This window comes from Megascapheus bottae, chromosome 32 (genome assembly GCF_031878675.1).
Source record: "Megascapheus bottae isolate mThoBot1 chromosome 32, mThoBot2.hap1, whole genome shotgun sequence".
Classification (NCBI taxonomy): Eukaryota; Metazoa; Chordata; class Mammalia; order Rodentia; family Geomyidae; genus Megascapheus; species Megascapheus bottae.
Window position 1 is genome coordinate 5,215,245 of NC_143540.1, and position 12,933 is coordinate 5,228,177.

At 44.2% G+C, this 12,933-nt stretch overlaps 1 protein-coding gene across 2 annotated transcripts in view; it reads left to right on the forward strand.

The window, feature by feature from the left end:
- The window catches only part of Slco2a1 (solute carrier organic anion transporter family member 2A1), a 52,514-nt gene that overhangs the window by 1,967 nt on the left and 37,614 nt on the right, over window positions 1–12,933 (forward strand). The gene's annotated exons all lie outside the window — the stretch shown is intronic.

Here is a 12,933-nt window from a genome sequence, read left to right on the forward strand (position 1 = left end):
AGTTTTTTAAACGGGATGCTGGCCACTATGAAGGGGACACACTTCTGCCTTCCCTACTCTCCCATAGGTCCAGAAGGACCTGGGATGGTTGAATCTGGGCACAGATTTTTTTTTCTTGAGGGGAGGAGGAAACATACCTCCGGAGAATACAAAGCTGCCCTGTGGGGAAGTGGAAGGTTGTACAGACCCCATGAGGGCGCCTTGGGGTGGGGGTCAGGGCGTAGTAATCATGGTGAAATCACACAGTCAGATACAACAAGGTACCGTCAAAGCCTCCACAAGGGAGCCTGGGGGGCTCTGCAGGGGTTGGTTACTCTAGTCTGAGAGAAAGATCATTTCTGTAGCTTAGTGGCTTCCACTGACCTATTTGTATTCAGAGGACTACCAGTGGAACTAAGGGGCCCAGGACGGGTGGGTAGGGGGGATAGGTGTAGGGAAAGTGTGTTCCTTACCTTTGGCCAGACCTGGATATACAAAAACTCATACCATTTTTGGCTCCGTCATTTAAAAGGATTTTGGGAAAGTTTCAGCTGAACATGGTGGAATTGAAAGGGAAAAAGTAGGCACAAGGATTGGGTGGTATGAAAGGAATGAGGCTGGGGCGAAAGACAGGGTGGTGATGTTTCATCCAATATTTCCCCAGAAAAAAAATTGCAAAACGGGGAGGGGCTGTCCCAGAACAAATTCCTAACAATAAGAGACATGTAGACTGGCCTCACCAGTGTACGGCAGTTGTTTTCTTAAAAGATCTTTACAAATAAGAAAAGCCAAATGCCAGCAGCTTATACCTACAATTCTAGTTTCTCAGGAGGCTGAGATTTGAAAATCATGATTTAAAGCAAGCCTGAGTAGGAAAATCTTTGAGACACTGATCTCTAATTAAACACCAAAAAAAAAAAAAAAGCAAGACATGGAGTTGTGGCTCAAGTGGTAGAGCATTGGCCTTGAGCAAAAAAAAAAAAAAAAATTGTCCAGGGACAGCATCCAGGCCCTGACCAAAATAAAAGTAGAAAGTTGCATAGATAGATAGATAGATAGATAGATAGATAGATAGATAGATAGATAGATAGAGGATGTGTCTCACAGGCAGATGATTCATGAGTGAGGCCTGGATCCAGGCCAGTTGTCTTCCTAAATAAGCTAAGTGTTCATATCAGTTCAAGAGTTTTTCTTGACTCTTAAAATAAGATTCTCTAAATCATCACCTCAGCTGATCCACGGTAATTCTAAAAATCAGAGTTTGGAGGGACTTCAACTTAGCTTTACTTACAGGCCTGAAACCAGTTTTGGCATAGGGTTGGTTATCTGAGGCCAATCTGGAATCTGGAAACCTATTTGTTAAAGTCACTTTAAAGCCTTTCCCTGGGGGGGTTGGGAAGCCAAGGGGGGTGAGAGGTGGGGGAGGAGAGGGGATGAGGGGTGGGGGGAGTGGTATTAAGAACTGGGCTTGGCTTGACAGAGTTTCTTTTCCTAATCCAAATTGGGTGCCTGCCCTACACTTTCCCAGTGGGGAATGGGCTGCATGTCAGTCTTGCGACATGGGAGAGGGGATATCAAGGATGACCAGAGGTTTGTCATTTTTCTAGACTCTTTGTGGCTGAGATAGACTAGTCCAGTGGCTTTACAGAGACATTCCTGCATAATTTATATTCCCTTTGATTAGAGTAAGGAGATAAAAGTCAGAGGACTCCAATCCAAGTCCCATCCCTGTCACCAACTGGGTAATACAGGAAACATGTCCCATTGTTCCTGTCTTCCCTGAAAAAGATCCCCCTTTGTGTAGCTCAGTAAGAATTATGAGACATAAAGAATGGGAGCTGTGTATCAATCAAGTATTCTTAAAGTTTTTACCTTATTATTATTTTTAAAGCATGGTAATGGTGGCTCAATCCTAACTTCCAGAATTAAAAACAGGTTCCTTTCATAATTATGCGGGTGGGGATTGAGGATAAGAAGGAAGTTTTTGTAGCGAACTCATCCTGGCAGCCTTGAGATCTATTTTTCCCTAAAATGGAACATTCTTTTTGGATTCACATTCAGGTTATCTTATAGCATGAGTGGTTGGCTGGTAACTGCTGTCAGATTTCAGGCAATTACTCACTCAAACTCTAGCATACTGCAATCATATATGTTCATTTGGGATGAGGGTGGGGGTGTAGGACAGAGGGCTGTAGGAGAGCAATGAGAAGGAAGGAAAAACCATACCACACAACCTGGGCTTGAGTGTCCTTGAAAGACCAATAATGGACAGAAAAGACTTTGTCCTGGCCTGTGTCTATAACTTCTGTGGTCTTCGATCCCTCACAGAAGAGTCATTTTGGGGCTTAATTTCTCAGTTTCCAGAATAAAGTGTTATGTCCTGACCAGCCAGTTTGTGCTCAAAAAAACATTCTGGGGAAAGAATCCCCTGTGCCAAAGAATTCTTTCTCTGATAATGGTGGAGGGAGCCATACCTACTCCCTTTAGGGGCGGTGTCCTGTAGAATCCAGGGCAGTGTTTTCTTTCCCTTAGGAGGAGGCTGCCTTTGCCTGCCTGTAGGAAATAGGGAAAGAGAAGGGTGTGGTTGGAGGGTCACAGGTCACTCAGAATTTCCTTCTAGATTATAATGAAAGCCTTTTTCTTCTGGTGACACTGATAAAGAATGGCAGCTCATCTTCCTTCTGTATTTTTCTCTTAAGGTTGTGTGAGAGGGCCTACCTCTGTTTTTCTTTGGAGAGACCTGGCGCGGAATGTCACAATAGGAGTATGGCTTTTCTTCTCTCCTGTGTAACATTCGTGTGTGTGTGTGTGTGTGTGTGTGTGTGTGTGTATCTGTATCTGTCTGTCTGTCCTACTGGGCTTGGACTCCAGGCATGGGCATTGTCGCTTAGCTTTTCCTCTAATTTGGCTTTTTAGTGGTTCATTGGAGATAAAAGTCTCGTGAAGTTTTCTGCCTGGACTGACTTGGAACTGAGATCTTCAGATCTCAGCCTCCCCAGTAGCTAGGATTGTAGACATGAGCCACCAGCATCTGGCTACCATTCCTTCCAGTCTCTCTCCTGGCTCCCCTTGTTTGGTTTGATCCTACCCTATGACTCTAACCACTTATGACCCCCTTTCTGCACATGGAGGCTCCTGTCACATGACAAAGGACATGCATGGTGGGGCCAAGAAGCCAGGGCTGTTGCTGGACCAATGGTTACCTTAAAAATTTGCAGGCAAGGCAGGGGTTCTTCTGTCTCTTATTGTAAATTGCTAAATCCACCCACAAGTGCCATGGAGATATAGCTGTGTGCATTTATATTTTCCTGCAGTTCTTGGGATCCATGCAGATAGCTGTTGCTATAGTGTTTTGGAGGCTCCATTAGCCTGAGTTCTAGTACCAGGCAAAACTTGATAGGAGAGTCTTTTCTAATACTTCATGTTGATTTGGAAATTGTCATTGATTCATGGGAAGGACAGAAGTTAGAAGTCTGGATTATCCTTCATCTAGTTCCAACCAGTAGGTCCAAGTGATGTAGTAACACTAATTATACTATGTATCAAAAGCAGGAAATTGATATAGTTATCAAGTGTGTGTACAGTTCTGTGCCATTTTATCGCATGTGTAGACTTCTGTGACCACCATCCCACCACCCGAAGATAAGAGAGCTAGTCTATCACTGAAGAGACTCCCTGTGTGCCAACAATTGATAGTCATATTCCCCTCCCTAACCCATGGCAAACATTCATCTGCTCTCCATCTCTGTCATTTTGTCATTTTGAGAATGACAAATGTCAGACCACAGGTGACCTTTCTGAGCTCAGCAATTCTGATTCAGGACAATGCCCTTAAGATCCATCCAAGGTGTCTTGTGCTTGAGAGTCAACTCCTTTACATTGCTCAGGAATATTATCTTGGTGAAGATGTACCACAGTTTGCTCAAACATTCACCTACCTGAAGGGTATGTGAGTTATTTCCAGTTTGGTGCCATTGTGAGTAAATCAGCTCCTGGGCAGGAAAGATCAGAGAGAAATGATAAATGGAAAACAGCAGTCAGGATTTCAGAGATAAGCATCATGTTTTTGTTTTGTTTTGGTTTGATTTGGTTTGGTTTTTTAAATAGTCTGATTAGCCTGGATGCCAGTGGCTCATGCCTATAATCCTAGCTATTCAGGAGACTGAGATCTGAAGATGACAGTTCAAAGCCAGCCTGGGCAGGAAGGTATGAGATTCTTATCTCTTTCTTTCAGCAAAAAGCTGAAAGTGGAGCTGTGGCTCTACTATGCTAATCTAGAGGAAAGAAGCTTAGAAACAGAGCCCTGACTGGTCAGGAATTCAAACCCCAGGAGATACACACACACACACACACACACACACACACACACACACACGCACACAGAGTCTGATTAAAAGTATGCAGATGGGGGCTGAGAGTTTGGCCTAGTGGTAGAGTGCTTGCCTAGCATGCATGAAGACGCGGGTTCAATTCCTCAGTACCACATACATAGAAAAAAGCCGGAAGTGGTGCTGAGGCTCCAGGGCTAGAGCTGTAGCCTTGAGAAAGTCCAAGAACAGTGCTCAGGCCCTGAGCTCAAGCCTAGGACTGGCAAAAAAAAAAAAAAAAAGTAAAAAAAAAAGTATGAAGATGCTGCTTTCTTTGATAAATTTCATACTCCTTCATTAAGATGCTACCTTTAGGGAGGGAAAAAAAATGCAGAACAAGAGAAACTCTTTTCCTCTGACCTGGTCTGCTTACTCACATAATGGGAGTGCTCTGGGAACTGAGCAAGAGTATCTTAAAGACAGGTGTTCTAGAGAAAACTCCTGGGAACATAACTCCAATGGGCATTTTTTTTTTTTTTGCAAAGGAAAATAAGATACTTATGTCAGGAATGGGCACCTGTCTTAAAGGGAGCAGAACCCATCCTTGTTTAAAGAGGTGCTCGCGGGCCAGGAGTTTGGCCTAGTGGTAGAGTGCTTGCCTAGCATGCATGAAGACCTGGGTTCGATTCCTTGGTACCACATACATAGAAAAAACCCGGAAATGGTGCTGAGGCTCAAGTGGTAGAGCTCCAGCCTTGAGAAAGTCCAAGGACAGTGCTCAGGCCCTGAGCTCAAGCCCAGGACTGGCCAAAAAAAAAAAAAAAAGAAAAAGAAAAAAAAAAAGAGGTGCTCGGAATATCCATGTCACAATGGATACTTGAATGTAATAAGCAGAAATCTCTAGGATCAGTTGATAAAGAATGGCAGAATGTACCAGGTGTCAGATCAAAGGGAAGCACCCAGCCTAGGTGAATTTGAACCGAACTCCAACCTCCTTTTCTTTTTAACCATAAATATCTGTGACATTAGAACACTTGTTGCAGCTATTATCAGATGTGCCATTACCCATGTCTATGTGTGCACTATCTTTCTATCTTTGCTTTGATTTCCTAAAAGGTTTTCTCAGTTACTTCCTCAATATATCCTCAATTTTTTCTTTCTTTTTAAATCAACATTATAAACTTATTACTCAAAGTAGCTCTGTGGCTCAAGTGGTAGAATGCTAGGTTTGAGCTGAAAAGCTCAAGGACTATGCCCAGGCCCAGAGTTCAAACCCCATGACCAATAAATAAATAAACAACATTACTCAAGGGCTAAGCAGAGGTTCCCCCCGCCTGTGTGTGTGTGTGTGTGTGTGTGTGTGTGTGTGTGTGTGTACATGCATGCGTGTGGACGCATGCATGCATGTACTGGTCCTGGAGCTTAAACTTAGTGTCTGTGTACTGTCCCTGAGCTTTTTTACTAAAGCCTAGTGATCTAGCACTTGAACCACAGCTTCACTACTGACTTGTCAATTTAGTTTAATTTTAATTTTGTTATTATTATAAAGGCCACATAAAGAGGGTTTACACTTACAAATCAGGTAATGAGTACATTTCTTTTTGGACAATGTCACCCCTTATCTCACAGTTTTTCCCTCCCACCCCCCCCCGCCAAGTAGTAAAGTTCATTTTCTACATAGTATCCTATTGACACCACTGCTGTATTTGTTCACCCTTTGTCCCTCTATTTCTGTGCTTCCCCTGACTATTTCTGACTTTTTGCTGATTATTTGGAGGTAAGAGCCTCACAGACTTACCTGATCAGGTAAGTCAAACCACCATCCTCAGATCTCAGCCTCCCGAGAAGCTGGGAGTATAGGGGTGAGTGTCCGAGGCCTGGCTGCTCTGCTTATTTTCGAGACAGTCTCACGTCCTGCCCAAGCATGCACCTGGACCTCAATCCTTTTCAAGTGTTTTGCTCCTTGCCATGGCTAGGATAACAGGCATGTATCATCACGCTCAGCTTTTTCTACTGAGATGAAATCTCATAGATTTTTTTTTTTTCCTGCTCTGGTTGGCCTGGAACTGCAATCCTTCCAATCTCAGCTTATGAAGGAGCTAGGATTACAGGTATGAGCCACTGGCATCTGGCTCACTTCCTTCTGAAAGCAAACCAACTATGCTATGTGGATGGACATTGCATGCGTGACAGAAGGAGATAACATAGACCCCCTCCCCTAAACTCCTGTGGTCCCAGATCGCACAGGCATCCTCACTAGTCTCACTGTAAGGAGCTTTGTTATCACGCACACTGGTAACTTGGGTTTCCTGGAAGCTGCAGAAAAGTAGTCCAGGGATCACAGAACATATGGAGAGCTTTCTAGGATAGAGAATTCTGCTCTCTCAGGTCCTGAAAGCTTGCAAGGTCTTCATAAGCTCTCAGGCCTGCTATCCCTCCCTGCCTCTCCCACTCTCCCACTCTTCCTCCCCATCCTTCCTTCCTCTGCTTTCATACCTCTCCTCCTCCTCCTCCTCCTCCTCCTCCTCCTCCTCCTCCTCCTCCTCCTCCTCCTCCTCCTCTTCTTCTTCTTCTTCTTCTTCTTCTTCTTCTTCTTCTTCTTCTTCTTCTTCTTCTTCTTTTGTGGGTCAAGGCTCAGTTGAGGCTTGAACTCAGTCTAGGTGCTGTCTCTGACCTCTTCAGCTCAAGGCTACTGCCCTACCCCTGAAGCCACAGCACCACTTCCAGTTTTCTAGTGATTAATTGGAGATAAGAGTCTCTCGAACTTTAGTGACTTTAGTGTCCTGGGCTGGCTTTGAACCACGATCCTCAGATCTCAGCCTCCAGAGTAGCTAGGATTATAGACATAAGCCACCACGTCCAGCAGCCCCTTGGTTTTTTTATCTCATGGTTAGTGCTCTACTACTTGAGCCACATCTCCACTTCTGGCATTTTGGCGGTTCATTGGAAGTAAGAGTCTCTCATGGGCTTTCCTGCCCAGGCTGGCATTGAGCTACAGTCCTCAGATTTCAGTCTCCTGAGTAGCTAGAATTATAGGTATGAGCCACCAGTGCCTGGCATACATGTATATTTTAATGTATGCATATTCCATCATAATTGCATTTGTTTGAGGGATTTCTAGCAGCTAGAAGTACAAGTATAAGTCACTAGTGCTTGGCTAACAAGACTAAGGTCCTGAATTCAAAATCTAGGACTAGAAAAAAAAGACATAAAAACAAAAACCTCAAAGCCCTAACCCTGCGGCAATATCAGCCTTCCTTTGCCTAGGCACACCAAGACATCTTTCTGTAGCCCATGAACTGCAGTGTGGGGAGGAAGTACTCTTCTCCAGGTGGCTATAGATGGACCAAGGAAGGGTACAGCCAGGACACTGAGGCTGTCTGGAAGGATTGTTTCCAGCTGTTATTATGTCCACTGTATTTTTACATCTAGTATTGCATTTGAGCCTCATGGCTCTCCAGGGATGGGGGCAAGAATGTGGAACTTTCTCTTTTCTGGGAAGATGGGAAGGTGGCTCTGTCCAGGAAGCCCTCTCCGCTCTTCTGGTACCCACTTTCAGGGGCCAGCTCAGAGCTTAGGAATCTAGCCCTTGGGATTGGCCACACTTCTTAGAGAAAGCAGTGTATCTGATTGGCTCCTTGCCCAGTAAGGAAGAGTTGACCACAGGTTGAGGAAGCTAGAGCGGATGCTGGGGCAGATGCTATGAAGGGCTGATGAGGGGTCTGGTCTTGTGCCTGGGGATTTACACCTGCGATGGTGTAGAGAATGCCCGTGTGGGTGGGGGCTCACCTTATCGTTTGTCAGATCCTTATTGTTCACTGTCTGTCTGCAGGGCAGTCCCTCTGAAAGTTAAAACAGATCACCATGAGGGCCAGCAATTCTACCTGAGGGTGTAGATGTATATAAAACTGGAAAACGGGACCTCAAAGGGACATTCATATGCTCACGTTCATGGCAACATTCATAATAACGCCTCCAAAAAAATTGGGAGCAACCTAGGTGCCCACAAATGGAGAAACACACAAATAAAATAAGGTACACACACACAAATGGAATACGATTCAGTCTTGATAAGGAAGGAATACCCAACAAATGTTAACAAAATTATTGCGCCTGAGTGACATTTTACTGAGTGATGATTCCATTTGTATGAGGCGTCAAAAACAGACAAATAGAAAGTGGTGGTTGTTGGGGATAGGAGGAGAGAGTTTCTGTTCTATAAAATAATTTTAGGATGGGTGATGGTGAAGGTTATACAACATGGGTATGCAGTTAATGCTCTTTACCTCCACATACTTTAAAAAGGTAAGGTATGTTATGTGTATTTTACCACAACTTTTTTTTCCTCTCCTAGTATTGGAGTTTGAACTCAAGGCCTCAAGCTCAAAGATTGCTTGCTCACTGAACTGGTGTTCTACCACTCAAGCTATGTCTCCAGTCTGGCTTTTTGCTGGTTATTTTGGAGATTGGGTCTCACAGACTATGTCAGGTTTTGAACTAAGCCTCCTAAGTAGCTAAGGTTTCATGAGTGAACAACTAGCATTTAACCGATATATCACAATGTAAAAATATGTTTAGGTAGTCATTAAGACAAATAAAGAATAAAGAAACATAAACAATGAAACTGAAGACAAGGCAAAAACAAAATAACAGAATAGAACATAATGACTCAATACAAATCCAGATTTATCAGAAAGCACAACACATGTAAACATGGACTGCTCTCACCATTTCAAAGCTAGAGAATCTCAGATTAAAAAAAAAAAACAAACAGTAAATTCACAGGATCTTTAGAAGAGGCATATAAAACGATATAACCAAGGCTGAAAATCAAAGGACAAGAGAAAAATGGACCAGAAGGCTTCCAGCTAAAGAAAGAAGATATGTCTACACTAATAACAGGTTACGTGTATGTGAAGCAAAAAGAATGCCAGACGGCTGGACACCACTGATTCACACTTGTAATCCTAGCTATTAGAAGGCTGAGATCTGAGGATCATGGTTCAAAGTCAACCCTGGGCAGGAAGTTCCATAAGACTTATCTCCAATTAACCACCAAAAAGCTGGAAGTGGAGCTGTGGCCCAAGGGGTAGAGTGCCAGCTTTGAGTAAAAAAGGTCAGGGACAGCACCAGAGTTTAACTCAGTGCCACACACACACACACACACACACACACAAGATGGGATTTCCTATGCTAGGCTTCCTTATAGAGGCTCACCTCAGTATCTCTTGGTCCTGTCTTCAACTTCTGCAAGACACTTAAAGCCCTAGCTCCTCCCTTTTGGTATCTATTACGCCCAGAATTATGGAGGTCTCAAGTATTTGCTTGGGTATCATATGTTTGCTTAGACTATCTTTTCTTGTCTAAAGAAAGTTTTCTGATGATTTCACTCAGGACTTTTGAGACCTGCAGGTAGAAATCCCAAGCCAAAACTAATCAAATGTGGGTGATGAAATCACATTCCTGCACTTTGAAGGGACAGGTAAAAGGGAGTTGGAACAGTTGGAACATGGATCTGTGGTAGACCATGCCTGGGTGGACAGATAGCCAAGGACAATGCAGAGAAATCCAGGGATTGGTTTAGTGTCACCTCAGAGAAAGATTTTTACCTTTTTTTTTTGGCAGTAGGGTAGAGAAGATACTGAGGATCAAGTTTAGGCCCCTCCAACTTGCTAGGTTTGTGCTCTACTACTTCAGCTCTTTTTTTTTTTTTTTTTTTTTTTTTGCATTGTTTATCATAGAGGTAGAGTCTTGCTTTATGCCCAGGCTTACCTGGGTTGATTCTCTCACCTTTGTTGCCCACCTTGCTAGGGTGACAGACAGTAACTTTGCACTGAGCCATTGTGCTGGTATAACAAGCCTACACCACCATGGCCAGCCATTAGTTGAGATGAAGTCTTGCAAACTTCTTTTTGTCTTGATCTGTCCTGGAATTGCTGGAAGTGCTGAACTCATCAAGTTTCCCAGCAGACAGGTGGGTAATTCTGATGTAGCCTTAAGTTCAAGCCCGTCTGCCAGTCAGGTGAGTGCTGAGGAAGGCTTCAGGCCAAGGCCTCATTAAAGGGATTGGCCAGAAGTAGTCAGCATCCAACTCATGACTACCAGAGAATTTCTAATGTAGGAGCTCCAATCTGACGGGAACAATTTGGGGGACATTCTAGATTTGTCCAGGAAAGGCTTCCCTCACCTTCCTACTGTAGACTGGGCAGAAGCGAAGGGATATGAACTGAGACATCTCTGATTCCAGAGCCAGGAAAACAGGGTGGGGGGGTGTTTAGGCCAGGCAGGGCCTTCCCCAGGAGGGAAGTGGCAGCTACCACACACTGGAATTCTGAGAATCTGCAGGCTGGTTGTGCTAGGCTGAACTCTCTATCAACCACTGTTTACCCCCCAGGTAGTTTGGGAAGGACAAACAAGTCTGAGAGCCTGAGATCAGCAGTGTTCACACTAATACTTATGGCTCCAAGTTAAGTTCTGAAGGGGGAAAAGAAAGGAAATCGAGAATATGGCTTGCTTTTCTCATTGTGTCCACTCTTGCCTTTATATCCCAGAGATATAAGTCCCTTAGATTGGACATCTCATGAGACAGGGAAAACCCCATGGTTCTCTGGTGGGAATGACTGTAGCCCATGCCCTTGTTGCTCCCTTGGGCCATGTTGGGAGAAGTGAGAGCTAGAAAGGAGTGCCAGAGAATGGAGGCTCCCGTGAGGCCCATTCTATTGACTGAAAGGTAAAAACATGCCTTTTCTGACCTTCTGTCTTGACCATGCACCTCTGTCATTCAGGTAACTGAGACCTTGAACCATAATCCTCCTACTTCTCCTTCCAAATAGCTGGGATTACAGGCATGTTGCCACCCTGTTTGGCCCAAACTCAGAGAACTTTTGTTCTCTGGTCTCTGCTGTGGCTTCAAGCAGGTCAAGGATGTCGAGATTGATCAGGTCTTCCTGGAGGTGCAGGTGTTGGGGCAGGTGGTTGGTAGGTAAACACAGTCTACCCCAAGGGCAGAGGTTTTAAACCCAGCTGTCTCGCCAGGGCCCTGACTCATTCCTGATGGAACCTACTTCCTTGGGCTCCTCAACAGGTGCCCCACGGGCATAGCTAGATACTCCTTCATGTTTGGAGAAGTATGTCTTTGGTCTCATGTCTGCCAGAACAAACCTGTCAGGACCAAGAGTCAAAACTGGTCCAGAGTTTCAGTTCTTCAATAGAAGAAGACTCCATTGAGAGGTCTGGGATGGAGTTAGTTTGGGGTACATTGAAGAAAATTAAGGAATTTTTAAAGTTTTCTAAGTAACTTGTCATGCCTGGAGAACTTTGAGTAGAGATAAATGAATTAAATTAAAGGGGAAAAAAGTCATGCCGCCAAGCTCTTATTCTTTATCTGCACAGCATGGGGGCAAACTTACCTGTACTCCTTGTGGTAAGGAGTGTCCTTATTCTAGAAGTGAGGCCAGGAGAAATAGTGAGGCTCTCAGAGCCTCTGGAAGAAATTGGTGATGGTCACATTTTGATTATTTGAGGAGTCTAGATTTTAAGGGGACACACGTACGCACACACACACATTATATGTGTAAATATATCCATCCATTCGTGTAATTAGCTACCTAAGCATCTGTCTTTCAAACATCTATCATCGACCCATCTATCTACTACCTCTGCATGCATACTTCAATCTATTACTATGTCTATGCAAGTATCTATCTACCCAACTATCCATCTATCTGTCTATCTATCTATCTATCTATCTATCTATCTATCTATCTATCTATCTATCTATCCATCTATCTATCTATCATCTAGAGAGAGAGAGAGAGAGAAAGGGAGAACATGAGCGTTACTGTGGAACTGTTTGAGGGGATGATGGGATGTAGAGAGAAAGGGAACGACAGAGGACAATAAGAAAAGTTTTCTTTGGCTGTTTTTTTATAAGAGCAGGTGATAACGAGGTTAGAGTAGCAAGAAATGATGGTGGGGTAAGAGCAGCCGATGGCTGGGACTGGAGTGTGTCTTGGGAGCTAGAGAATGTGGCCGATTGCAGACTTGGTTTGGAGGTAAGGGGTAAGAGCAGGAGTAAGGGCAGGAGTTGAGAAGAGATGATGGTAAAGGCAGTTAAGGTCAGGGATGTGAGTTTGAGGGACTGATAGCATCAAAGTTGCAAGGTGAAGGACAAAATTTGGACAGGAGGAAAGACTTTACAAGGGAACAGAACAGAGAGAACAAGAACCCTGGGAAGGCAAGTGATGTCACCAATGGCTGGTATCCAACCCCATAGTACTGAGGTAAAGCCATCCCTCCCTAGGGGAGTATACCAGATGTGGCAGGTAGGAACCAGCAGCTTTGGCCCAAAACAAGAGTGATATTTCTGTTTCTGGAGCTCTAAGGTCAGGTATTATGGTAGTGTAAACTTCTGTTGTGACTTGGCATCTGCTGCCTGCCGCCATTTACCAACTGCAACAGGAGACCAGAGCGTAAGGATTGTTGCATCCTTGTCCTAAAACTAGGGCCTTCAGAAGGGGAGCAGGCAAGCTTTGTAGCTCACAGTGATGCCAGGAATACCCAAATGTCTTCTCTTGAGGCTGTTTTGGTTCTTTGGAAAGAACCCCTTGGACTAGCATGAGGGACAGGCCTTGATTTATCATTCAAG